The 25,750-nt window shown below is 37.6% G+C and overlaps 1 protein-coding gene across 1 annotated transcript in view; it reads left to right on the top strand.

The window, feature by feature from the left end:
• Positions 1-25,750, top strand: part of Elk (Eag-like K[+] channel) — a 520,200-nt gene that overhangs the window by 165,195 nt on the left and 329,255 nt on the right. The gene's annotated exons all lie outside the window — the stretch shown is intronic.

Below are 25,750 nucleotides of genomic sequence, written 5' to 3' on the forward strand. Positions count from 1 at the left end.
AACTACTAAGCTCGATACGCTATCTCTCGACCGACATTCACATACCTGTACATAACCTTATTATATACCCTACTCATGAATTCCCTTGAACGACATTGTAATGCCTAATTATGGTCATCTAAGATGGAGAAAATTGTTTTTATTACGACATTTCTGCTTAGTCATTTGAAAATGCCTTTTAAATACTGGGTTCATGATTAGTTTTAAAGAGATAATGATGACTCAGACAAGACAATAATGGCAACTTCTTTCAGTTAAAAATAAGCTTGAGTCCAGTAAATGTGTTTTAGGTAGCTTTACCGCCAAAGGAAGTCAATCAAAGAATTAAATTAATGTTGCTGCATACGAGGTCTGTTCAAAAAGTATCGCGACGTAGCGTAGCGTCATCCTTCCATGGGCCTCTTCAGTTTCGGGAACAAGAAAAAGTCAGTGGGGACCAGATCTGGGGAATACGGTGGCTACGGCATCATTAGTGTGTTGTTTTTGGCTAAAAACTCGTGCACAAGTAACGATGTGTGAGCAGGGGCGTTGTCATGGTGCAAAAGCCAATTTTGGTTCTTCCACAAATTCGGGCGTTTGGGGAAGATTGCTTCGCGCAAATTGCGCATAACTTGCAGGTAATATTCCTTATTTACCGTTCTACCCTGTGGCAAGAACTCATGATGCAACACGCCCCTACAATTGAAGAAAAGTGTAAGCAAAACTTTCGTATTTGATCGAACTTGGCGCGCTTTTTTCGGTCTTGGCAAATTTTCAAAATGATGCTATGGGGTTAAGTAAACTACACTGACACATTTCCTCCAAACTTATTTTGTGCATGGATAAGTATTACTAATTAAAGTGCCTACGAACACAAATTCAAAGTTCTTTCATGAGAGCAAATACACCGGTATCTGATCTGGGAGGAACTTGCAACGTATAAAGAAAGAGTCAGAGAGCCTTCTCGTCTTCGACCGAATAACTCACTTATTTGATCAGGCTGTTTATAAATTGGTAAAATTATGCATGAGTTTGGTGAGGCGTGAAAAATTAAAAGAGTACTGATTTCGAAAGAAAATTTGCAGTCGAAATGTTGGCTTCTCAATTAGCCTAGAAAGAGTTATAATACATAGAATGTTTTAATTTTTAAGGAATTTTACACACATTTTATGGATCTAAATACATTTGAACCTGCTGTCCATTAATATTTGCTGCTAAAATATCCGAGGGGGAGTTATTAAAGTGTCATTATTTTATATGCTGTGAAAGAACCGAAAGTCACTAGTGTCAAATAATTTGCCTCCAGAATTAAAGTCCACACTTGTTTAAAAAAAATTGATAGTTGAAATTTTGATCTTGAAAACTCAGTTAGTTCTTTCTGATTCTCGCACGCCCTGCAAGTTCTTAAAAAGCTTCATCTCAGTGATGCTAATTGAATTTAACTTTGAAAATAAAGTAAAAATTTTAAAGAGGCTGTTTTAATTAATACAATTCAAATAAATTAGAATGATTACACATCAAACTTAGTCTTTTGGAGTATTATGAAAATAGTGAATGCAATAAAATGCAGTACACTTCATTCAGGTTGTCTACAATTTTTATTGGAGAGATGAGGCCTGAGGGAATATTCAGGAACTATTCGGAATTATCGACCTTCGGTAACGACAAAATTTGGACTTCACGGTCTTGTCGAATGCTGATTTTTGTTTAGAAAAATTGTCAATTATCAAGATTGTGATGTCAACTTTTGATAGACTTATTGATAGCCATGACGCTTTCTTGTTACCCACCAAAGGCTGTCGTATTTCTAGAGAGAAAGTACTTTGCAGGATCTAAGAACTGAAATAAGAAATGAAGATATTGAAGAATTAAGACTATCAGTATGTAGCGGTTGAAGGGCTGTTGTTGGCTGACATAGGTGAAACAATGATAGGAAAATTACATGATTGGCAAAATTTCACATATTTGGACACATGAAGGAATTTAATTAAACAATGCTAGGACCGAATGACAATGCACTTACACATACTGATACATTAAATGTGCTCAAAACCAAGCGTCATACTGAGAAAGATATGCTGAAAAAGGTTCCCCCTGAGCCGGCGTTTTAGATCAGTTCCTAAACAAAGCTATTCGTTTATCATCACTTCCGCTTGCTTGAGAGGGAGCTTCATAATTTGAATTAATGGAGATAAAAAAGGTCGGAGTTTGATATGAAATAGCATCATTAATCGATCACATAGCATTTATTAACCATTGAAAAATGAGCAAAAGGAAGGCCTATTAGAATGGCAAAGCGATCGTACCCAATGAAATTTAGCATAATGATATCTCTTTAACTCAGTTCTGTTTAGTTGCCAAAGAAAATCCATCCGTCACAGGAAGAGTTATTGCTATTCTTTTATCATTTGCGAGAACCGTTGTTTTTGTGAGCAGTTTCTCTTTAACGGTCATAATCAAGAATTAAAAGAGTCCAGAAATTTTCGTTTAATCAGTGTTTATTTGTTTCCTGCCAATGATTGTATAAGGAGACAATATGAAAAGAGTATTTATATGTGGTATTTATCCACAATTGAGAAAAAATGACACAAAGATGGTCTTATCATGCTAGTTATAAATAAATTATAATAATTCTAATCGAAGACTGTTCCTTTGAAGTTTACTATGGATATTATTGAGTATGCTGTGCTGTGAGAAAGCTTGGAGAGCACACTTCTAGTCCATTTGAAAGAGATGAATACGGGGAAGAGATTTCTTGCTCCAAATTTCTATTTTTCCTGAAAACTCAAGTGGTTCGTATCAAAAGTATGCTTATTGAGTATTTTCAACCGTATAGCTGTGAAAAAAATCATACATTTATAATAATTTCTGAGTGATAGGTACGTAACTGGATTTTTGAAGAGATTTTTGCGAATTTACATTTGCTACACACCGTTTTACTGGCTTGTAATAATGTGATTTAGAATGAGGCTGACGTATCTCTTGAGGGGCAGGTTCTCTTTTTCGCTACTCAATTCGCCCTTAGTTGAGGTGTGGCTTAGTTTCAACTGGAAAAATTGGTCGAATGCTATGGCCGGGGTTTTAGTGAAAGATTTTGACAACATTTAAGTTATTAAATGCGGTGTTTTTCGATATTCAATCCTTATGGATTAGTTTTTGTGTTAAATAATATCCTGGATGATTTTATGCCTCAAATATCTGAGGACGTTGTGGAAAGAGGATAACAACTTCATTCCAGACATTTAAGATGGATGTGTTATTATCAGAATCTCTGTTGGCATGAAATTTAGATAAATATTAAGTACAGGTGTATGCCTACGCACTTATGAAATTAGGATAAAATGGGATAATATTTTGCAGGAGTTCAATTAGTTTCTCTCATTGTTTAATTTATTTACTATCAAATAGCAAATTAGATAGTTGCTTTGTGGCAAGGCTTGTTTTGATTTATAAAATAAAGAGACTTTAAATGATAGGCAAATCAAACAGCACGAAAAGAAGAATGCAGATGAACAATGTTTAGGAAAAGTTTTATCAGAAAAAAACAAATAATTTTTAATATTGGTAGATTTTAAATAGCATATGACATTAAATTATTATTATCTCTGTCAGAAAATTAATCTGCACTGTGTCTTCTGATCACATTTGTGAGGGAGAATCTTCTTTTGTAGTCGATTTCCTCTAATTCCACACTGAGGTCTCGCCTATGGGTGTAACGTCGGGAAGAATTATTTTCTCGTTGTCAGTACTACAAATATCATCATTAATAGCTATTAATCTCACGATTTGTTTTGACGGAGCTTTCTGCACAATGCTTTTATCCGACAGCGTCTACATATGTCTACAAATTGCGTCTTGCTGATGTCTATATTTATCTGAGTCATGTTCTGGGTTCGGTTCTGGGATTCGGGGTTCTGTACTTCTTCCAGTTCAAATTTCCTTCAAAAATTCTCTTCATCTATCACCTTCATCGACATTGACTAACTGTTTGACACATCTTAAGTTTATTGTTACCTTTTTCTAGCTCCTTGAGGCCTGTTTCTCAAATTTCTTAGCGAATTTACGAATCCTCTCAGACCTTAAATGCAAGAATGTATTTTTCGCAGTACATGTGCTGTGGAAATCACGTACGATGAGTATTTCAGCATGTACAGGGTTCGTCCGGAAAATAAGTGTACTGAGCTCAGGAAAAAAAAATTATTACACTTTTACATATATTAAGCTAATAATCCTCAAAATAGGACCCTTGTGAGTCGATACACTTGTTCCAGCGGCGTTCCCATTCCTGGAACGCTCCCGCGAAGGTATCATCGGGAACCTCTCGAAGACACGTCGTCACGGCCTCTTTGACGGCGTCCAAAGTCCCGTATCGCGTTCCTTTCAAACTCCTCTTTATCTTGGGGAACAGAAAGAAGTCCGGTGGTGCCAAGACCGGGCTGTAGGGCGGGTGCGGCAGCGTTGCCACGCCGTGCTTGGCCAAGAAGTCCGACACGACAAGCGCGGTGTGAGACGGCGCATTGTCGTAATAGAGCCGCCAGATGTTTTTGATCGCTGGCCGGACGCGGGCGACTCGTTTTCGAAGCCTGTCGAGCACTTGGACGTAAAATGCAGCATTTACAGTTTGTCGTTCAGGTACAAATTCGTAGTGGACGACTCCCCTTTTGTCAAAAAAGACAATGAGCATCGCCTTGATCCGAGATTTGCTCATGCGAGCTTTCTTTTGACGGGGTGATGATGGGGTGTGCCATTCCGCACTTTGTCTCTTCGACTCCGGGTCGTACTCAAAGATCCACGTCTCGTCACCCGAAACAACGTTCTCTAAAAAATGTGGATCATTTTTGCAGTGATCCGCAAGTTGTGTCGCGATTTCCAAACGATTGAGTCTTTGATCATCACTGAGCACTTTCGGCACCAACTTTGCACAAATTTTTCGCATCTGTAATTGCTCCCTAATAATCTCGTGCACCATTGTTTTTGGCACATTGCACTGTCTGCTATCATCCGAACACTAAGACGACGATCAGAGTTCAGTACATCGCGAACTTTTCGCACATTTTCGTCGGTGAGTGTCGTTGATGGGCGTCCAGGCCGTGGTTCGTCGTCGACCTCTTCTCTGCCCTCCACGAACATCTTGTGCCACCGAAAGATCATGTTTCTGGACATGGCTGACTCCCCGTAAGCCTGGTTAATCATACCGACAGTTTCGGTAGACGATTTCCCAAGCTTTACCGCAAATTTGATGGAATAACGCTGCTCCAAAAACTTCGGCATCGCGTTCCGTGACGTGGGTCGAGCGTGGAGGTTCACGTTAACAGAGCTCCTCACTACACCGCAGCTCAGAGCCGACTGCCTTTTTCAGCGTCGCTTGCCAATATACCCCCCTCCAATCGCAGCCCGCCAGAGCGGTGCTGGGCGCACCTGGAGCGGCGGGAAAAAATCAGTACACTTATTTTCCGGACGAACCCTGTATGTTGCCCTTCCAAGGCTCAGCAATAAGCAATCATTATGGATTATTAAATTGCCATAATTAATTGATAAACGGACTCTTATTGATTCTTAACATTAGTTAACGAATCGGAATACTGACTGTTTTTTTCAATTTACTCATACAACCATGCGCCTAGGCATAAATTATTAAGGAATTATTTTGAATGAGTAATTCTAGGGTAAATAACAACTTGGGAATTATTATGACAGAATATTTCTAACAGTTCGTTTGATCAAGCCGTTTCTTCATTGGATGTTCCTTGATATTATAATTTTCGGCATCTTCCTTCTGTAAGGATACATGTTACTGTAACTCCCAGATTTATGTATAGAATCACTCTATATCTACGCTTTGAGGGTTATATTCGTAATGGTTTTGGCATTTCTAAGGCTGCAGGTATTTCCAGATGTACCTGAATAACTCACTTATGAAACTATGTCATACTTCTGATAAGATCACTTAAAGGATCCCAACACCTTTTATTTATTGTCTGAGCAGATAGCTATAACATCATTACTATTCATATTACTATTAAAAATGTATAATTAACTAAAATTAGTAGTTATTTTATAATTTATGTATTGATGTGACTGAGTCTTGAGCATCTGAAACCGAGAATTAGGAGAAAATGAGATTAAAAAAGAAAAGTCTTCAAATATTTAAGTTAAACTAATTTGACCAATCACAACAGAGCTCATCAAGGTTTTCGGTCGAAACAGGTTCCATTCTTAATGAATAAATATTAAATTCAGCCACTCCTTTGAATACTTGTACACCAATCTATTTGTTCGCGGTCTCGACAGGTGAACATGGCAAATAGTTGGAGTCCTGAGGAGGAAATGATATTTTAAACTGTCTCTCATCATGAAAGTTTTACACACTAACCTGCTCAACTATTTCCATAGATAATCAGGAATAATTTCTAAATTAGAATAGGTTTGATGAAATAAGGTAACAATTTATATTAACTCGTATTTTTGGGAAATCGGATCGTGAATGTAACCATTCATATGGTGTTGATATTGTAGAAATAACTAAAATAATCATATTTCCTTGATACTACAAATATCGTTCTCATATCGTACTTATCCGAGGAATCATATTCTTCAACCCTCGAAGAGTATACTTAGGATTATTTATTCATTTCATTGACTCTCTCATTTCCTTCCTTAATTCATTTTCTAATTTTGCTGAAATTCCCTTGATAAAATCTCATCTTACCCTCCAAGCACTTTTTATTTTGTTTTATTCTCTCATTTCTTAAATGACGCTCACATCTTATGTCGGCAAAATGTACGCACGCCTACACGTATGATAGATCATTCCGTGTACACCAAAATATAATAGGCAGGATTGATTAAAGTTATTCGAGGATAAACTGATAGTAAAATACCGATTTACCTTAATTCAAATGTGGCTCGTTCCAACGAACTTTGATTTCGCGGTTGCCTTGCGACCCGTGACAATATACTGGGCAGTGTGAAATTCCATTCCCGTGCAAACACCTGGTAATATTATTGGAGAGCCCTTTATTTCGCGGCTAGTACTCATATCAACTCAATTCGTCCGCCTGGCTTTTGACGCGTTTCACTGCGATAGAATTTGACGGCGCGCGATGGACGAGAGTTGGTTGAACGTTCCATTAAAACGTTTTCACATCGCGGAAGCAGAAGCGTAGAGGTGAGAGCGCGGAAGACGTAGGCGGAATGTAAATTGAACTGGAAAAGTCATTGACAATGGGGTCCCCGGGTCCCTCCCGGTTGGATGTTCTTCCCACCAGGGAGCATTGCTTCCGTTTCCAGTGCCGAGCGGGAAGTGACATCTACGTGAAAAGGGGCATGCCTTCGCCCACGGGCATTTCACGTGCTATTCCTCTCCCGGAACTCTGAAATTGACGCTTGTATATATGAGATATTCATTGCGGTCTTTCGGGAGTTGTGTGGGCAGGGGGAGGGAATGGAGAGACGACCGACTTACCCCCATTGCACTCTCGCCCTCCCTCCTCCTCTCCCCTCCCACATGCAGTGCCACGACGAGGGAAGCCTTGTTGACAGAAAAAGAGTCGAGGACCGGATTTAAGTCGGAAGGAGAGTACCCGACTTACTCCCTTACCCCGAGATCGTGACGATGAATGCGGATGGGCAAGGAAAACTAGGCCCCTGGGATCGGAAAGGAGAAGAGGCTGTAGAAGATGATTTGGCCATCTTCCGGATGTGATGCGGTTTCCGGGAGAAAGAAGGGTTTTGTGAGGAAACAGAGAAGAATGAATGAATGGGTTAAGGGGAAGGTGTGGTTGGATGAGGGGGGAGCGGCGGAGGTATCTGGTATGCGCGTTGGACGAGGAAATGAATCGGGGCTCAAGGTTCCCCTATTTTTCCAACCCCTCCTTTCTCTCATCAGCAACCCGTTCTCGCGGTCCGGGCGAGGTCGACCTATGCAAATTGCAGGCTATTCTGCCCGGCACAGGTATGCAGGAGGGGAAGAGAGTGGTGGTAGGACGGGCGGATGTTTGCTCTTTAAAATGGGGCCCTTGATGCCGCAAACTCAGCTATTTGAAGGATTCCGTTCGTTGCGTTCCAGGGAGGAAAGATCCGGGGTCTTTCGAGGAACGTTGTGACAGGGAAGTAGGGGGAGAGTGTGAGGGAAGACTTTTATTTTGGGTGGGTTGTCGAAAAATCTAGATCGTTTGGACGGAGGGTGAGAGAGAGATATATATATATGTAAAAAGAGGTCCCTTGGTAAAATGTGGGGATGGAGGTGGTGGTAGGGAGGAAATTGCCATTTCGGATTGAAACGGAAATCCGTGAGAGGGAAATTCGAAGAGGATGCATGCGATCCTCGGCGGGCGAGATTATCTGACACTGATTTCCTCTCCTCTATATTTATTGTAATGCGTTATGATCAGGAGAAAGCGTATTTTTTTAGGAACTTTGCCTTAACAACAATTCATGAGTTCTGAGGATCAAGCCGTGATAAGAGTAAATAGCAAATGTTGCGCTTGTGCTGTGAATCCACGTCATTTTAGCAGAAGGAAATCTGTCTTGATTCCGAGTAAATATCAACTTTGATAGAGTGCCTTCTAAAAATTATTAATTTGTAAACATTTTGGTGAGAACTGAAATAAAATTATTGGCAATTTGGAATTAATATACAAATTCTGAAATTTCAAAGATGCTGCATTGAAATGTTGTATACTAATCCTGACTTCCGCGACCTGGTTTTAGAGTAGTTTATAGGACAAAATTGTCAATAATGTCTTTCGGGATGACAGATATTTAAAGAAAATCACTGGAGGGTATTGTCAGGGATTGAACTTTCAATGAGGTGTGTTACCCTCCACCGAGCTAAGAGTGTTGATGCCTGAATTTTATCGTAATTTTTACTCTCTATTATCTTAGGCGTCTTCTTATAGTTTTATTTTTTCTCATATTTTTTTCTACTCCGTGTGTAATGTACGAAAATATATGTAGTGGAATGTTGAACGTAAAATATCGCCATCGTTAGTGATCATTATAATGATTCTTTGTATAGATGAATTCTTATCGTACATTTTGGAGAATTTATTCATTTGTCATTCCCTGGTTAACATCATCCTCATTTTTAAGTGGAAACATAATTTTTGTTTATTATTTTTTGTGTTTAAAGAAGAAGTTTAATTGGAAATGTAACGATTAAAGTTTTACTAAAATATCGTTTATCCAAGATATATAATATTTTCCATGGTCAGGTAGTTAGTTATATTGCCAAGACAATATTTTTTATACTGCTTATAGGTTTATCGCATGCTCAAATACATTGAACATTTTAACTTTGCTAATTTTGACTTTCAGGCTGAAAGTGTATTTCAAAAAATAATAATAACTGCACGTACTTAACACAACTTAAAGGAACGACAATTTATTAATTACTTCTAGATTTGTTAAGATCTTTCCTAATATCCGAAGTAAATTCTTTAGCATTTTGACTGATATGATTCTGAAATTAAAATGACATATTTCCATCTCTAATTTGCCTTCGACTCATTTTGGTGATCAGACAACATACGAAGTGTTTTCCCCACCTGCGAGCTTGACAACAAGCGCATTGCTAATATAATATAAGCGAGATGTAAAATTCTGAATTCCACATCTAGAGGAAAAATTACCGAACTCATTTATTCAGGATTTATGAAATTTAGTTGGTTTTTCAATCCGCAAAAAGTAAATTAATGCGCCCATAATGTTTCCCCAATTTTTAATAGATATTTTAGAATATAGTAGTCCAGATTAGCGTAATGTTTCTTTGCCAATGGTACAGGAATTACGCTAATCGCAGGACTACATTCGTCCTTCATTTTTACTATTATTTTCTATCCTGATTTTCTAACACGCAGTGAGTCATCATGTCAATTAATTTTGTTCGCTGTTCATATGTACTTCATAAAAATATCGTGACAGAAAATGGATAACCTGGAGACCTAAAGGTCATATTTAGTTGACATAATTGAATGCAATAAACGGTTTAGGTTATCCATACTAACTGTTTAGGTTAGTTTGCTACATATTTGTCGAGTTATATTAAGTCGAGAATATATTAGAATAAACATTTTTCATGTTGTAATTTTTTTTAACACAGAATGGTTCACATTAAGGCTATTTTCGTATGCCTTATTCACATAAGGCTATTGCCTGCATGTCATGCAATGCAAGTATTCCAGAGCTTTGAAAGTTCACGGATTAGATAGAAAAAAAAGGTTGTCTTAACTGCTGCAAAGCCTTGTAGCGTCACTACTCATTGTGTTTGACCTGATCGAAGGGAGTCTGTTACGAAAGCGTCACTGTATATGAAATTACTAGCTCACTGGTGGTGTGACATGTAGCATTACAACACCGAAATGTAATTTTTCGATGTATTTCGATATTTTTTATCACCTTATGCTGAACGAATGAACGAGAGAACGCTGTTCAACTGTGGTGCATGTCGAAAGCAAAGCCGCCATATTAACACTATTGCTGCAGCGTATTGTTCCGTTTTTGAATCATTCTGCCGAATGTGGATAGCAACTCAAACCTTGACCATTACTCTCGCCAACTAACAGGTATGTGGCATAGTGTTACAAAAATTAAAGTGTTCCATAATGATTTCGCTAGACCTACCCCCGTATCTTGTGGAATATTTGATCTAGGAAATTTGATGATCATCTTTTGAACCTATCATGTCCTTCAAGTGTTCAGATAGCCTCATCCTGGCGATGCTTATTAAAGTTAACTTTGAAAATTAAGTAAACTAAACTTTGGTTTGCATCAGCCATATAAATACGCTATGGAAGTAATTAATGGCTCTCTTCCAGGGGTTTTCATCTTGCTCTCAGTAACTACCGTTGAAGTTATTTTGCATAAAAAGTTTTCTAGGGGAAGTTTTAATTAGTTAAATTCTAATAAATTAGAATAAATATACGGAGCTTAAACGTTTGGAACTTTTTGTGGCTGGGAAAGGACGGTTGAAGTATTCGGAAGGCAGACATACACATCTAAATTTATTCGCCAAAATACTTCAATGTACAAATTAATTGGAAGCAAATTTAACATTGCAAACATAAATTCACACAAGGAGAGTCTATCAAACAAATCGCAGTTTGAATACTTCACTTTGGTAATTTGAGGAGCTGGAAAAATTATGAAAAGTTTTTTTTAAGTTGCGATTTTAGACATTTCTTCATGTTTTTTAAAATATAATTTTGATAGAATGTATACTGTTTCTTTGTTGAATTTAGAGATCTTTCGACATAAGTGGTGTTAAATTTAGGAAATGAAATTTAAAATGGGGCTTCTCTTATTAAAACTTATGTAAAGAAATTGGCTAAGGAATACACAATTATAGAGTTGAATAATGCTCCCGTGACTGACTATCTACCCCGTGAATAACTCCCTATAACTATCTATTCCGTGAATAACTCCCGTGATTGAAAACTAATTTCCCATAAATTTGGAGTTATCCTTTTGATTAACTCCGGTCATTTTCATAAATGAATTTTATCGTTGAAGAGTTGAAGGTAGCACCATATTATTATATATATTTACGATCTATAAAATAGATTAGGTTAGAATAGGTTGTAAATTTAGTGTAGTCACATTCGTTTTACCTGATAACCTAATTCCAAAATTGTGATCGTCTCCACAAATTTTTGTATAATTAAATAAGGCCTTTGTTCTACTTGTGCTAAAAGTTTAGTGAAAATCCGTTAATTTTGCTTTTATTGGTACAAGAAGTAAAATGCCATCTATACAAATCGCTCAGCAGTGTTGTTAAATTTCAAGAAACTGCGGGAGATGCCGCCACAGTAACTTTTAACGGAGTCATCTGCTAAGTGTGCATTACAATGAAACAATGTTATTAAGAACTATCAATTGAATCATTGAATGCGTATTGAAATTGTAAAATTAAGCACAGGATTGTCAGCATTCTAACTTTACTGTATGTTGATTTGAACTATTTAATATCCATTTTAAATATTCATTTACATCAAACTGGATCCGTTTTCATATGCCTCCTATGATATTTAGCTGAGGCATCGTCTTAAAACCTGCCATCCATTTTTTTTAGTTTCTCGGCAGAGGCTTTTAATCCTTAAATGTGGCCCATGGTGGTATTATGACGGAAGGTGGTGAGAAGATATTAAGGGGCTCGTAAGAATGATGAAAATATGACGTTGCGCATGTAGAGGAGTGTTGGGGGGCCAGGGGAGGCGCGGAAATTGAAGGGAATTCATTTCGCTCCGACGCGTCACTCTACCGTCATCATCGTAACTACATTTCGGTGTTCATTTGTCTCCGACGCAGTCTGAAACCTCGCATCAAGCGGTGTATCAACGTGTGTCTCTCCCTCAATCGACCCAGTGACCCGGGACTTGTATTGTCCCTATCCCTAGGTCCTTCCCTTCCATCACCCCCCCTTCCACACACGCATATCACACCCCTGGAGCTTACATTTACTTGCTTCTTCCCGCTCTGTCTCGCCCCTTACTCATTCGTACACCCGCACCACGGAAACCCTTCGCTATGGCCCGGCGCGGGAGGCGACATCGAACCGTGTAAGAGATGGGTTGGGAAACCGATCGACGGCGGTTCGACGTTCTCCTGTGGACAAAACACGGGTCCTCTCTCTTCCTTCCCCCGAAACTCAGGATAGGATTTGATAAACTATCGCGAGGGCGCAATTCCCGTGCTCTCTATATCTCTCTTTGTCGCTGGAAGGGCACACGTTGAGGGCGGCGATGGGCCCTTTTCTTTTAAAGTCTCCCTCGGGAGACTTTAAAAGAAAAAGCCTTTCACGTTCATCACCGATATCGTTTAGCGTTCTCCCACTGGTTTTCTATTTAACGCTATGAAAACCATTCTATATAATCAGAAAATATATGTCATATAATGATGGCCATACATCTCTCTGTTTACATTCTCTTCATACATTGTTCTCTGATTTAAGAATTGTATAGTGAAACTCATTTTCAATACTGGATTCAGACTCCTGAAAACACTCCAGGTATGGTTTTAACTTGTCCAATAATATATTGGTAATATTTAATAATATAACTTTAATAAGGTATTAATTTTATGCCATATGCGGTTCGTTTAAATCTGTTTAAAGCTCAGTGATGGTAATTTCGTTAAAATATTCCCTGCGAGAAGGGTAACACTTTTACACAACAGAAGCTAACTACAAACAGTTGATTTCAAGTTCTGCTTTTAATTCTTGTTTGCATACTATGCAAATATGAATTAAATGATTTAATTGCTGTGGCACTGCTATTAACGCTTGCTCTATTTAAATCATGCATCCAAAAATAACGTCGGCAATTATTTAAAGAAATTAATAGCTGGATCTCGGTGGCTGCTATGATGTATTTCATGTTTGAGACTAATTAATTTTTATTTTAAACGACGTGAGAACATAGTTAGCCTATTGTTGTTTGGATAGTATGTGAGTTTAATGTTATAATTCGCTTGTTATGAAACGATTTTGCGAAGTTAATTCTTCCCCTTTTTATATCTGTCTGGTATTGAAGTTTGTAGTACTGTTGAATGTAAAATGGGTAAAGTTGATTTTTGTTCACATAACTTCAATTACTAAAATATGTTCCACCATCGTTTTTTTAATTTTTAATTTTAATTTCGTTTTTTGGGTTTTAACTGTTATCACAGTTTTATAGATTTGACCTCTTTTTGTCAGTTCCTCGTGTACCATTGACTGTACATTTCCCATACTAATGACATTGTATTCTCTCCACACGGTGCTATCATGAAATTTGATAATTTTAGATTGATGCGCTGTCATTGGTGTTGGGTTTAGGAAAGGTTGTAATATTTAACAGACTTTTGGGTTTAGATTTATGATCTTCAAGTAGATAAATACGAAAACGTATACTTGTGCAGCACAATATTTATCGTGCTCTAATCAGGATGTAGCGATGATTTAGCGGAATTTGTTTTATTTATATTTCTTTGTTGTATACAATTTATGGGCCTTTAAAATAACAAAATATGTTTTGGATGATATTGAAATCTACTGTTCATCATCTTGTAATTCATTCATTACAAATATTTATATATTTCTGTCGATACACGTCTCTTTCATCCAATTTACTGGCAATGTACTTTAAGTTTGGCCTTATGCGTATAACCTGACAAAAATAATTGATTCTACCTATTAATTAATCATAACTTAAAATATCGAAAATGATATGCATGGTGACTTTTAATTTTCATCATCGTTGAAAGGAAGTAAGCACTACGTAAGGAGTAGGCACAACGGTAAATGTAATAGTACCATCAGCATCATGGACAATTTATTTAAATTCAGTAAGTAAGGCTAGTGCTAATATCCATTTTTATGTACCTGATACATGTAGATTTGATCATTAAAAGTAATTATATGGCGCGAACAGGACCAACACGTTATGGTGTTAGTATATTATTCACATTTCTATGTTTTTTTAATATTTATATTCGCGAGTGGCCAGGAATATTGCCGCGTAATCTTGCTCATGAAATGCGTCGTGGCCTTTAACTACTGCGACAAATTTTTTTATGTATGTGAATTACATCAGTTAATATTTTGCGTGAAATACTCTTGTATCGTAGAAAATGCGTTTAAAAATATAATCGCAATGAACCAACCCTATTGAATGATATCTTATACGCCACTCTGTGCTTAATTCTTCCATTTTCCTCCGATATCCTAGACCGCAACTTCCTTCCTAGTTATCTCCAGCAAATTTAATTCCAGTCTTCAAGTATACTTGGATTATTTTGCATTTACGTTGCATGGATGTTGTTTTAGTCAGCTGCACAGCGTATATTCTCACTGAAGAGTATTTGTATTGATTTTTCTAAATAAAGTGTATCAAGCCTTTTATTTTCTGAAGCTCTAAAGCACTCACTCACTGAGATTTAGGTTCGAATGAATAAATTCCGCAATATTTCGATTGATGAAGTGGAAGATTAAATCAAAATAAAAGATCCATGCATATATCATAAAAATAATAATGTTACGCAAAGAGTTTATGGCAAATATGAGTGTTTTAGTCTAGGTTATTGATTTTGTTGTTAATTGATGACTATATTATTTTCTACACCATCGAATAAATTGTATTTCTGGATCATATTCATTTCCAGTAAATGGCTCTTACCAAGAGTAACCATAACGCAAATGCGAAATGTTTTTTCTGTCTCTCTTGGCAATGGTTCAATAAAATTCTGAACTCTTTCAGTGATTTTGTCCTGCTTTTGGGAACTTTTAGAATAAATGTAGTTCGATAAGCACAGTATGCCAAAGCTTTTCTTGTGATGCAGCCGTGTTATTAAATTACCAAAAGCGATCATTTCGAATGGTTGCAGGGATTCCTCGGTCAAGCTCTATTTCCTTAATTTAAGATTCAAATTTATACAATGAATGCGGATATGTTATTACGATTCAACAGGTATGAACATGACGTTGTTTAGAGTCATTCGTTAAATGGCCACAATACTCAATTCTATGGAAGATAGAATAATGATTAATTTTAATGCAACAATTTCAGAGCGTAAAAATCATTCGCCTTGACTGGGACTTGAACCCAGATCCCTCAATATCCGGTCGAGTGCTTTAGCCACTTAAGCTACCGAGGCGTCCTCTTAAAAATTTTTCAGAGTTTAAGAGGACGCCTCGGTAGCTTAAGTGGCTAAAGCACTCGACCGGATATTGAGGGATCAGGGTTCAAGTCCCAGTCAAGGCGAATGATTTTTACGCTCTGAAATTGTTGCATTAAAATGCACATTAGCGGATGACTCCGTTAAAAGTTACTGTTGCGGCATCTCCCGCAGTTTCTTTGGAATAATGATTAATGCAAATATCCACAAAAATTGAAAGTGGGCGGCACATTTGTGGGAAAGTAAAGAAAGAAACCGCAAGCACGGTGGCCAGTGATCATTTTGAACTGAATAACACACTATTTATGACTGCTTATGATCAGCTGTAACCCTTTGGCTAGATGGGTTGAACTCTCAGAACTCTATTTCTGAAATTATTAGGAAATCGAAACTGCTGCTATTTTTATCGCAAGGTCTCTCTCACAATTATATTCTGTAGGTTTTCACGTCCACGATTAATGGCTGATTCTCAGTCAAAGTTCTGCTACCTCTTCCCACCACGCCCTGAAGATACATGAGTCGTCGGTTACAGAATGCAGCATTGGTTCTTCAAATAATCTTCGAATCTGTGTGAGAGAACTACATCTTGCATATACTTGTAAATCCAATAGGTCAGTGTGGTTTGAGGTTTTTCTTCGTACAGTCTTTTGGTTATAAATAAGTTTTAAAATAAAAGTAAATATGAAATACAATAACGTATACTTCGGACAAGCCAGTGTAATAATTATTTCAGGCGTTCCATGAGTTATCTTATATTGATCTAATAATTATTTCCGAGATTAAAAATTGGTTAAGGTTCAAGGAACAAGTGCACACCATTTTTTCATAATTTATTTTACTTTGTCATCATTATAAAAGCTTAATCTTATTATAGCTAGATTTTATGGCCAAATTTTGATGACCAGAAATTGAAAATGTTCGAAACATCAAGCCTAAAAGGATTTTCCTTTTAACTTTAGATATGAAGACAATTTTTTCATATGCTAGTTATATAAGGGTCTAGATTAGGTTCATGAGAACAATTACAGGGATCCCAGGGAACCGATTTCTGTGGATTCATTTTTGACGATATCACACATGCAGAGGATGAAAATGGAAGCATATAATCATTTGGTTTGTTTTAAAAATGTCGTTATCAAATGCAGCAACCTCAGAAATATGCAATGACTGCTTTAATATCGGATCTTTAATATGAAGAATCTTGGGAGGTAAAAGTTCGGTTGCTAAAAACTATGCACCTCTATACTAGACAGGGGAAGGGGAGGCTGAAATAATACCACATTTTCTCCTGAAATCTGTGTACAGTTTATCAGTACGGCTCCCTACTGCAGCTGAGCATTGACACCTTGTACACCCATTTCAGTCCTAGAAATGAATGACTCAACGGTAACCCGTTCGCGGAAGTTTCATTTTCGAAATACGTTAATACAAATTTCCTCCAAATATGCAAGAGGGGATCAGGCCGTGTCGTACCTACGTATTCCGATTGCAAAAATAAGGAAATATGTTTTCATGGCTCAGCGGCATGGCATAAAGCCCACTCCCCTTGCTCCATATTAATAATTTATTTGAATGTAAAATACTTCTCATCTCAACGGTACTGATTTCCATTCAATAAGAAGGTATTTCCATTAAATTAATTTTACTTCCTTATCAAGGCTATTCTTCTGCAGATTTATTTGCCCTCACCATTTCCCCTTTCTTGGAGTGATCGTGACACATTCCTCAAAAAAGATTTGGGTTCCACCATGCCTGCTTTACTCAATTTCCTTTTACGCCCACCCGATTTCCCTTTGCTCGCCCCTCTCCCTCTTCCGCCGCCACCGCTGCGCGCGCCCTTCCTGCTCCTATTCATTCGCCCCATCTTTCATCTAATCCTGGCATCAACGAAGCTATTTTTCGTTTCGCCCTTTTTTTCTCGACTTTCCCCACTCCGCCTCACCCATCCCCCCTCACTTTTTCCCTCGACATTTTTATGTCCCTCCCCTCTGCCATTTATCTTCCACTTCTCTTTTTTCCAATCCCCATCGAACTCTTTCTCTCTCTTCTTTCTCTTACCTACCCCAATTCAGGCGTCTTTCACACCACTGCCGCCACTTCTCGTCCCTTTCAATCCTCCCTTCCCCAATCCCCTCCCGCTCGCTTCGCCCCAGTCGTATGGGCATCGACACCCGACTTGACGGCGAGGTCCCACGCCGTTCTCTTCCCTCGTCCGGCTTGCAGCAGCATAAGCCGTTGTTTCCCTTCGTCTGAGTCGTGCGAGTAAGTATCTCACACGAAGAAACGTGGGATATTTCAACTCTGCTATCAAATGACGGGGTAGAAGTTAAGAATAAATAAAGAATGATTGATATACTGTAGGGGAAACAAGTGAAAGTTCTGGTGATGCGTAGAAGTAAATAAGCACGTAGTTAGGGACCATCCAAAACATAGCTTATAGGTGGTTAACCTTGAGAATATGAAGTAGAATGAATTCTAATGTTTTTCGTTGCGATCCATCATCATGACAATTGAAGTAGATGTTACCAGGCTTACCTTTGTGGAACTGCTTTCTGATACACATAAAAGAAGAACTGGACTAATTTACGCACAAATGTATTCAATTTTGGCGAAAATTTAGCTGCTAATCAGCGTCATCGGATGGATTTGCATCGTGCGGCCCGGCTTATTTTGGCTCTTGAGGATGATGAGTAGCTGGTCGCTTTCTCTCTCTCTCCTAATACAGGTATGCCAAGGCTTGATTTCCAATTCCTCGCTTCCCTCCCTCCTAGCACGCCCTCAATCTCACCTCACCCCTCAAAGGCATTGCAGGAGCCGCTTTATTCATCTGGCGAGGTTGCTAAGCAGGGAAAAATTGATTCGTCAAGTTCATTGAGTGAATTTGCGTGAAATGTGACCGATACTGACTTAATTCTACCAGCGGGGCGTTTATGATTACCGCTCGTTCATTCCGTATTTGAATTTACTTCAGTTAGGTGGGAAATATGAAATCATGAGATATCGGATTGGTCCTGTGATTTGACTGCTTAACTATGCGTTCTACCACCCTAGGCTCCTCCTTGAATTAAATAATTTAATTGCAATTTTTCGACTCTTATATTATTTTAGAACAGGGCGTGTTTTGCCAAACTTCTTCATCTTTGGCTTCTCTACATAGTTCGTTGTTACCGAGTTATGAATTGGGCTGTAGTGGGGAACGTGACACCATTAGTGAATTAGCCTTGTCGGGAGCTCTCACTGAAAGGTCAGAGGTTATGTTCTCACGCAGGGAATTCTACTCACTGTAAGTTTTGGCTCTTAGAAATCCTGATGAATAGCTACATGCGCATAGCGCCTCTGCATCCCAGGTTGACGACAGTTACCATTGGTGTCAAGGAAGGCAAAAAACCTAACGTGTCCGAAATTGAAATGTGGAAATTTTTAAGTTCATTATTTTAATAAAGACATTCGTTGAACGATGAAATGATTAAGTCGTCCGTGAATGAATTCAGAGAGATAGTTCCGGGTGCCCATTTGCTCACCTCACCCTCCACTTTTGTGCCACTACACAGATAACCGAGTTGAGGCTATTGTTTGAGCATTGAAGTGGCATTCTCTTCGGAATAGAAAAATAAATAAATGTCGTTTTTTGGTCTGCGAATTCTAAATACCCTGTTGATAAATGAATATGTATTTGCCTGCTTCAGGCGATGATGACATCAAATTTCTTTGAACAATCTTCCTCTTCGGCTCAAATTTCTCTCTCTCCTGGAAACTTTTACACGGTTAATAATGCATTCGAGGTATATTAAATTTAGCCCTTTCTAACTTGTATATATTGGCCTTCAGTAAGCGCTATTACACATGCGCAATTACGATGGTGTTGGTATTCTACCTTTGAAATGCTTTAAAAATTAAATTAATATAGTCACTGTTATTTCCTATTAACTTTTTTCATCATTCCTTTCGTCACCCACTCCTATTAACTAGAAGACATGTCTCATTCCTTCAATTATTAAAATATCCGGACGCGTTAGGAGGGAAAGGTGTTTTGGATTAAGGGTAGTCTGGTACTAAATAAAACTACTTATTGGAATCCTACTTTAAAATAAACGAAAAATTAAGTTTTCCGAGGTATTCCATTACCGTATCAAGGTTACCCAGTGATTTCGAAAAGCGATGTAAAATTTACTGCAGCATGGAGATTTATAACAGAAACACAGAAATGTGATAAATGAGCTTTTCATCGAACGTTAATCGAACTGATGACAAGCATAAAATAAGCCAACTGTTAACTGAAACTGAAAAGTGAGGGCAGCAATTTGATTCGGAGAGCCCTTGGGGAAAGTAAATTTCCTAACTATTGAGTTTCCCTCGTCACGAGCGGTAAAAATATATATATTTTGCGCTTAAATGTGTACGAGAGTAGCACAAATTAAATTCAAGCGATTGCGTACTCTTCATTTCCGGACTTTATATTGATAATAACAATCAATAAATCTACCCCGAATGTATTAGTCTGAGTGCAGTGGTCCTCGCACGCAGCAAAGATAGGTACTTGATTATTGGAATCCCCCATTACATGCATGGCAGCACAACTTTAGCCGGATTCATATAATTCCTTTTCCGTTATTTGCAAAGGATTAATACCTGCGAATTTCTTTTTCATTGAGATGTTAGTGCACCTTTAATGCTCAAAATATTGTCCTGGGTTTTTTCATGTAAAATTTTTTTAGTAATGTAAAATATAAAACGTGGAATTTAGAACATATTCATGGTATAAGAAATAAATGAGGATTGTGTTAAATTCTTTATATATTTTACAAAAGAAATATAAAAGGTATTATAAACAAATGAAAGTTGACATAGACCGGATCATATGGTCCACAAGTTGATAAATCAATAACATCCATGAAATTTGGCTTTGTTTAGCTGTTTTTATGCTTTGGCAGTAGACAGTGCAAACTCCCTTTCGAGGGATTACCAAAGGCCTTCCAATTTTCAGGACAATCATAAATGCTTAGTGAGCATTTTCACTAGTAATCTCCCATGGACAGCCTTAATTGGCTTGTTTGCATTTATATTGACTGCATAGAAGACCTAGAATGCTCGATCAAACTTTCGCGTTCCACTTCAAGTTAAATCTTATGATAAAATCTCATAATTCCTGCTGTCATAGCAATTATTTCCATAACACTAGTACAAGGGTATTGTACAAATAAATTGTAGCCTTTAGGACTAATTATTTTAAAAATAATTTAACTAATTTAAAACTTCATTCACAAAATACCTACATTTCATTAATCTCATAAACAATTTAAAGTGCCTTCAAAAGTACAGGAAAGTTCCTTGGTCAGTTAAGCCATTAATTAAAACCATAGTTCGCTCTCAGCTCCTGCTATGCCCCAGAATGAAAAATGTTCATGCTAATTGTTTATCTCATTCACCGGTATCATAATCATCGATAAATCCCTTGTTGATTTATTTAAAAATGCACAGAAATTTTGTTTCAGTTTGTTATTTCGTTTTATGTAGCTATTGTTATTGATCTTGATTGTTTTTTTTTCTTTTGCAATTCTTTCATTTTAAGCTAATAGAATTAATATTCGTCGCCACGAAAGGTTTAAGACGATAAAGGCGAAGGTTTAAGATACGCCACGAAAGGTTTAAGATAAAGGCGAAGGCACGCTCATGAGTAAGTTAAACCTATTTGGTACACTGAAGAAGCAAGCTTGCATTAGAGAGCAATTTTCACAAAACCGTAATTCAAAGCTGAAATGTCTGTATGATAAAATATTTCGTTAAATACTAAAAATTATTTCATTCTCTTGTTAATAAAATACTATAACTGAGACCGGTACTGTAATATTTGTCTAATAAGGCTTTTGCTATTTTAAATACTTGCATTTTATGGAGAAAAAGGAGCTTTATCTTCGTCAAATGGTATGAAAAGTGTTTAATTTGAGAAACTTTTTTAATTTCCTCTATCCGTCTTAATTGCATATATTGGAATCCCTATTTATTCAGTTGCGATGCCGAAATCAATTGCATAATCCTTGCCGACGAGAAGCCTGCGTTCCCAAGTTTCCGTAGCATTGCCCCTTCGTTGGATTCGATGAAAGAAGCGGAAGAGAAGCCGGACGATTGCGACCGGATGCCCATAGACTTAACGGAAGTGTGAAAGGTTGGCGGTGTGACGACTTGCGAATTGACCGTTGAGTCGTGCGGTAGGGGCCAAGGGATAGGCGGGTGCCACAAGAGTTTATTTTATTTTGTTTCGAGACACATTATTTATATTATATATATATATAAATAATATATAAATATTATACATATATATTATAAGGTAATCTACCGGTTAAAGTAGGTTTTAGGATGGACACAACTACCAAATAAATATTTTGTGACTCCTAACAAATAACAAACTAGCAACATACTCTACCTCAAATCCTTCTTCATTTCTGTGTACTTCATTCCTCCCTTAAACCCGTCCAACATCCCTATCCTGTTCCAGCCCTTTCCTCGCTTGCCTAACATTATCCCCTCTATTAGAGTTTTCAGCATCCCACTGCCTATCAATACGCCATTCATCCATTTTTCCTGCCTCCATAGGATTGCTCCCAACGAACCCCTCTCCTCGCCCATCATACAAAGTACTTCCTCATTTGTTTTCCTTTCGGTCCATTTCACCTTCTACCATCCTTCTCCACACCCATATTTCAAAAACTTCCAGTCTACGTCTATCCTCCTGCTTCAATGACCACGTTTCCGCACCGTACATAGCTATACTCCATATCAAAGTTTTTAAGTATTTTCTTAACATCCTTACTCAACGTACCTATCATCAACTTCCTCCTCCTTGGGAAAGCCTCTTCGTCTTGAGCAATTCTTCTCCTTTGATCCCTGCTACATAGACTATATGTTGGTCCAAAACACTTCCGGGATAAGTAAACTGTTCTACCTGCTCTAGTTTTTGCCCTCCTATTTTAATCTTTAGCTTACCCTTTTTCTTTCTGGAAAATCGCATGACATTTGTTTTATTTATATTTATTCTTATCCCGTAGCTATTGCTCTGAATTTCTAATTCACTCAGCAATGCTTGCAACCCCTTGGCTGGCTGACAAACTAAAGATTGGTCATCAGCAACCCTAACTGATTTTTGGCTCTTTTACCTTATTCACTCTGAACTGCTAAAATTTCATCAACATGTTGTGTAGTACTATCTTTGATTAGGTATTAACTGGCAAAAAATGTTAAAGAAATTAGCATTATCAATTAAGGATATTAGGAATTATCCTGGTAAATTGCCTGAGTGTATTTCGATGGCCTTGAATTATTTCTTTAAGAGTTAGCGTTTAAAGAAAAACGTTGAAACCTCGAATGCTGTATATTAAAATTTACTGCAATAATCATCAGATTACATAAGTAAGGTTTGTTACCTGCAGCATTTCAGAATTAAGTTGTATATAAATAAAAGGAATTGCTTCAGTGAGACTTGTTTATACTTTTACGTACACAATATTGGCACCTTAGACAGGTACAAGACAGAGTACATATTAAATCCAGTTACTTGGCATCATGTACTTTTTTTACTAAAGCTAGTAGCAGTAGTAATGGGAGGAGATGACCGACAACTGTGACTACGCCATTAGGGACCGAAGGGAAATTGATTTGAGGTACGATTTCCAGAATATTGAAGAAGGAAGAGTTAAGAGAAACTCAGGGGTCGGTTTAAGCCTCGTTTAAAAAAGAAAGTCTCCAAGGGGAGCAAACTTCAATGTCCCATTCGACGGACGTCGTGCTTCGGATAACGTCTCTCACCCTCCTCACCCCTCACTTACACAGTACACCTATTAGGGATCGTGATACAGCTGAGAAAATCAGCTACCGCCGGGATTCAAACCCGACCCATTAGAATGAAAAGGCAGTAAAATAATACCCATAACCAGCCGAAAGGTAATGTGTAATAAACGTTTTGTATAATGTAGTAAACATTTTTTCTTTATTAAAATGCTTGATTATTGAAATGCTCGAGGCTATAAATACTCATGATAACTTTCAATTTTCATTCGTGAGGTTAAACTAGTCTTTCAATTTTATAGTAGAATATGGCAAAAATTAATTTCGTTGTAATTTTAAAACGAATTTTGGCTTCGAGCACGTAAATTTTCTGGTCCATTCTTAATTCACCTCGAACGGAATTCGTGAAAAATTTGAGAAATAATTGAAAAAATGAACGACTTGTTTGCATTGTTAACATCGTCATCATTTTCGTCATACATATGCGGCAGCCGTAAAGTTTGAGAGCTAATTGAATGCCATCCCTATAAATATATCCAATCTGTGATGAATGAGTTTTTACTAAGTAAATAATTAATATGATTCGTTTGAAAAATTAGTGCGATCGATAATTTTTTGATAAGCTTTTGAAATTCCGTTTTTAATTTGATCGTTGATTCGATTAGTAAGTACATCCGATATCTAACTGCGCTCTGCTTAAGAGAAACGGAAATAAAATACAATACGGTGTTATATTTAGATCAACTATTTTCATAGTTAACACGATTCAATATGGAATATTAACTCGGTGTACTCAAAGAGTATAATTGGACGCTAATTATTCTGGTATCTGGCCAGTATATCCGGGAGGGATAAAAATATGCCATTACCAATGAAACAGTGCGTTCGTAATTGACTAATTTTCCGAGCGTCGTTATGGACAACAAAAATCGCAAAGAACATTATTTGATTTGCCATACATAGAAGATTTAAAAAAATGTAACTATGCTAATTGTCTGAACTAAATTCTTTCAACCCGAATAATAGGCTAGTTTGGTTAGGTCTCATTTTTTCATGAAAGGCCTTTATTATTTCTTTTTAACAGATTGGACTTATATGAAAGGTGTAAATAGAATACATTTCATTGATGGCCTTTCCAGAGGAAAATTAAAAAACAAATTATCTGAACGTGGATGGAAATCTTTATTTGAATGTAAAATGTGATTTAACTGTCGATAGCATTAGGGTGTAAACGGTCTAACTTAAACGCTAATCAGTATATTTCTTGGTCTCATGTCGAAGTCGAATTGGGTTTAGTGTATTAATTTAATACGAGTTGATTTCGTATCGATTATTATACGAGGACATTTCGTAGGAAGACGCATTGCATCCTGTGGGGTGCATTCCATCCTCTTGGTCCAACTAATTCCGCTATCTGGCTTTGAATGGTTAAGCAAAACGCGTGAGCCTGTTATTCCGACGTTCGAAAATACAGTCCGAGTCATTTCATGTTCCCACTTTTTGGCACCGCTGTGAATTTGGACACGGCTGGAGAAGCGAGTGTTGTCACCACTCTTCATCCCCTCCTTGTCACACCCTCTCTCAATGGATACCTTATCGTTGCACAACACTCCAGACGCGCCATTATCCTTGCGTGCATGCATGCATGCTTGCATGGTTGAATCCTTAAAAATATCTCCCACGGCTACACCAGGGGTCGATTCGGATTTAGTCACGGATCTCTTAATAGAATACGAGTATCTCTCTCCCTGTGGTTCGTATAACTTTGGAAGAGAATCACACACACAACACACTCTCTCTCGTTGATGGTTTGTGGGAAGTAGTCCATAACCTGATACAATTGCGTTCCCTTGGGATACTTTACTCACAAGGATTAAATACAGAATTAATTGTGTTAATTAGCCTCAGTTGAATTATATGTATATGTGTGTATATATATATATATATATATATATATATATATGTATATATATGTGGGTCGTGGTAGTCCAGTGGGTAGAGCGTTGGACTGCTGACCGGAGGGTCCCGGGTTCAATTCCCGGGTAAGGCACTCTGGGTACCTACAGCTCCACCTAAGCTATGTGATTTTTCGGGTACCAGATCTTCCTGGGGAACCATAACCGGCGCAGGGAAAGGAACTGGCCCCCCTACCCTGATGTGTGAATTTCACACGCCATGTAGGGCTGAGTACTGAGTGAACTCTACCATCACCTACTAAACCGACCTACGGGTTGATTACTGTGTTTATGGTTTTTTTATGTATATATATATAGTATGCGTATATATATATGTATAGTATATATATAGTATAGTATATATTATATATATACCGCAGACTCAC

The sequence above is a fragment of the Hetaerina americana genome, unplaced genomic scaffold, assembly GCF_022747635.1.
Source record: "Hetaerina americana unplaced genomic scaffold, ioHetAmer1.1.p SCAF_7, whole genome shotgun sequence".
NCBI classification, from domain to species: Eukaryota; Metazoa; Arthropoda; class Insecta; order Odonata; family Calopterygidae; genus Hetaerina; species Hetaerina americana.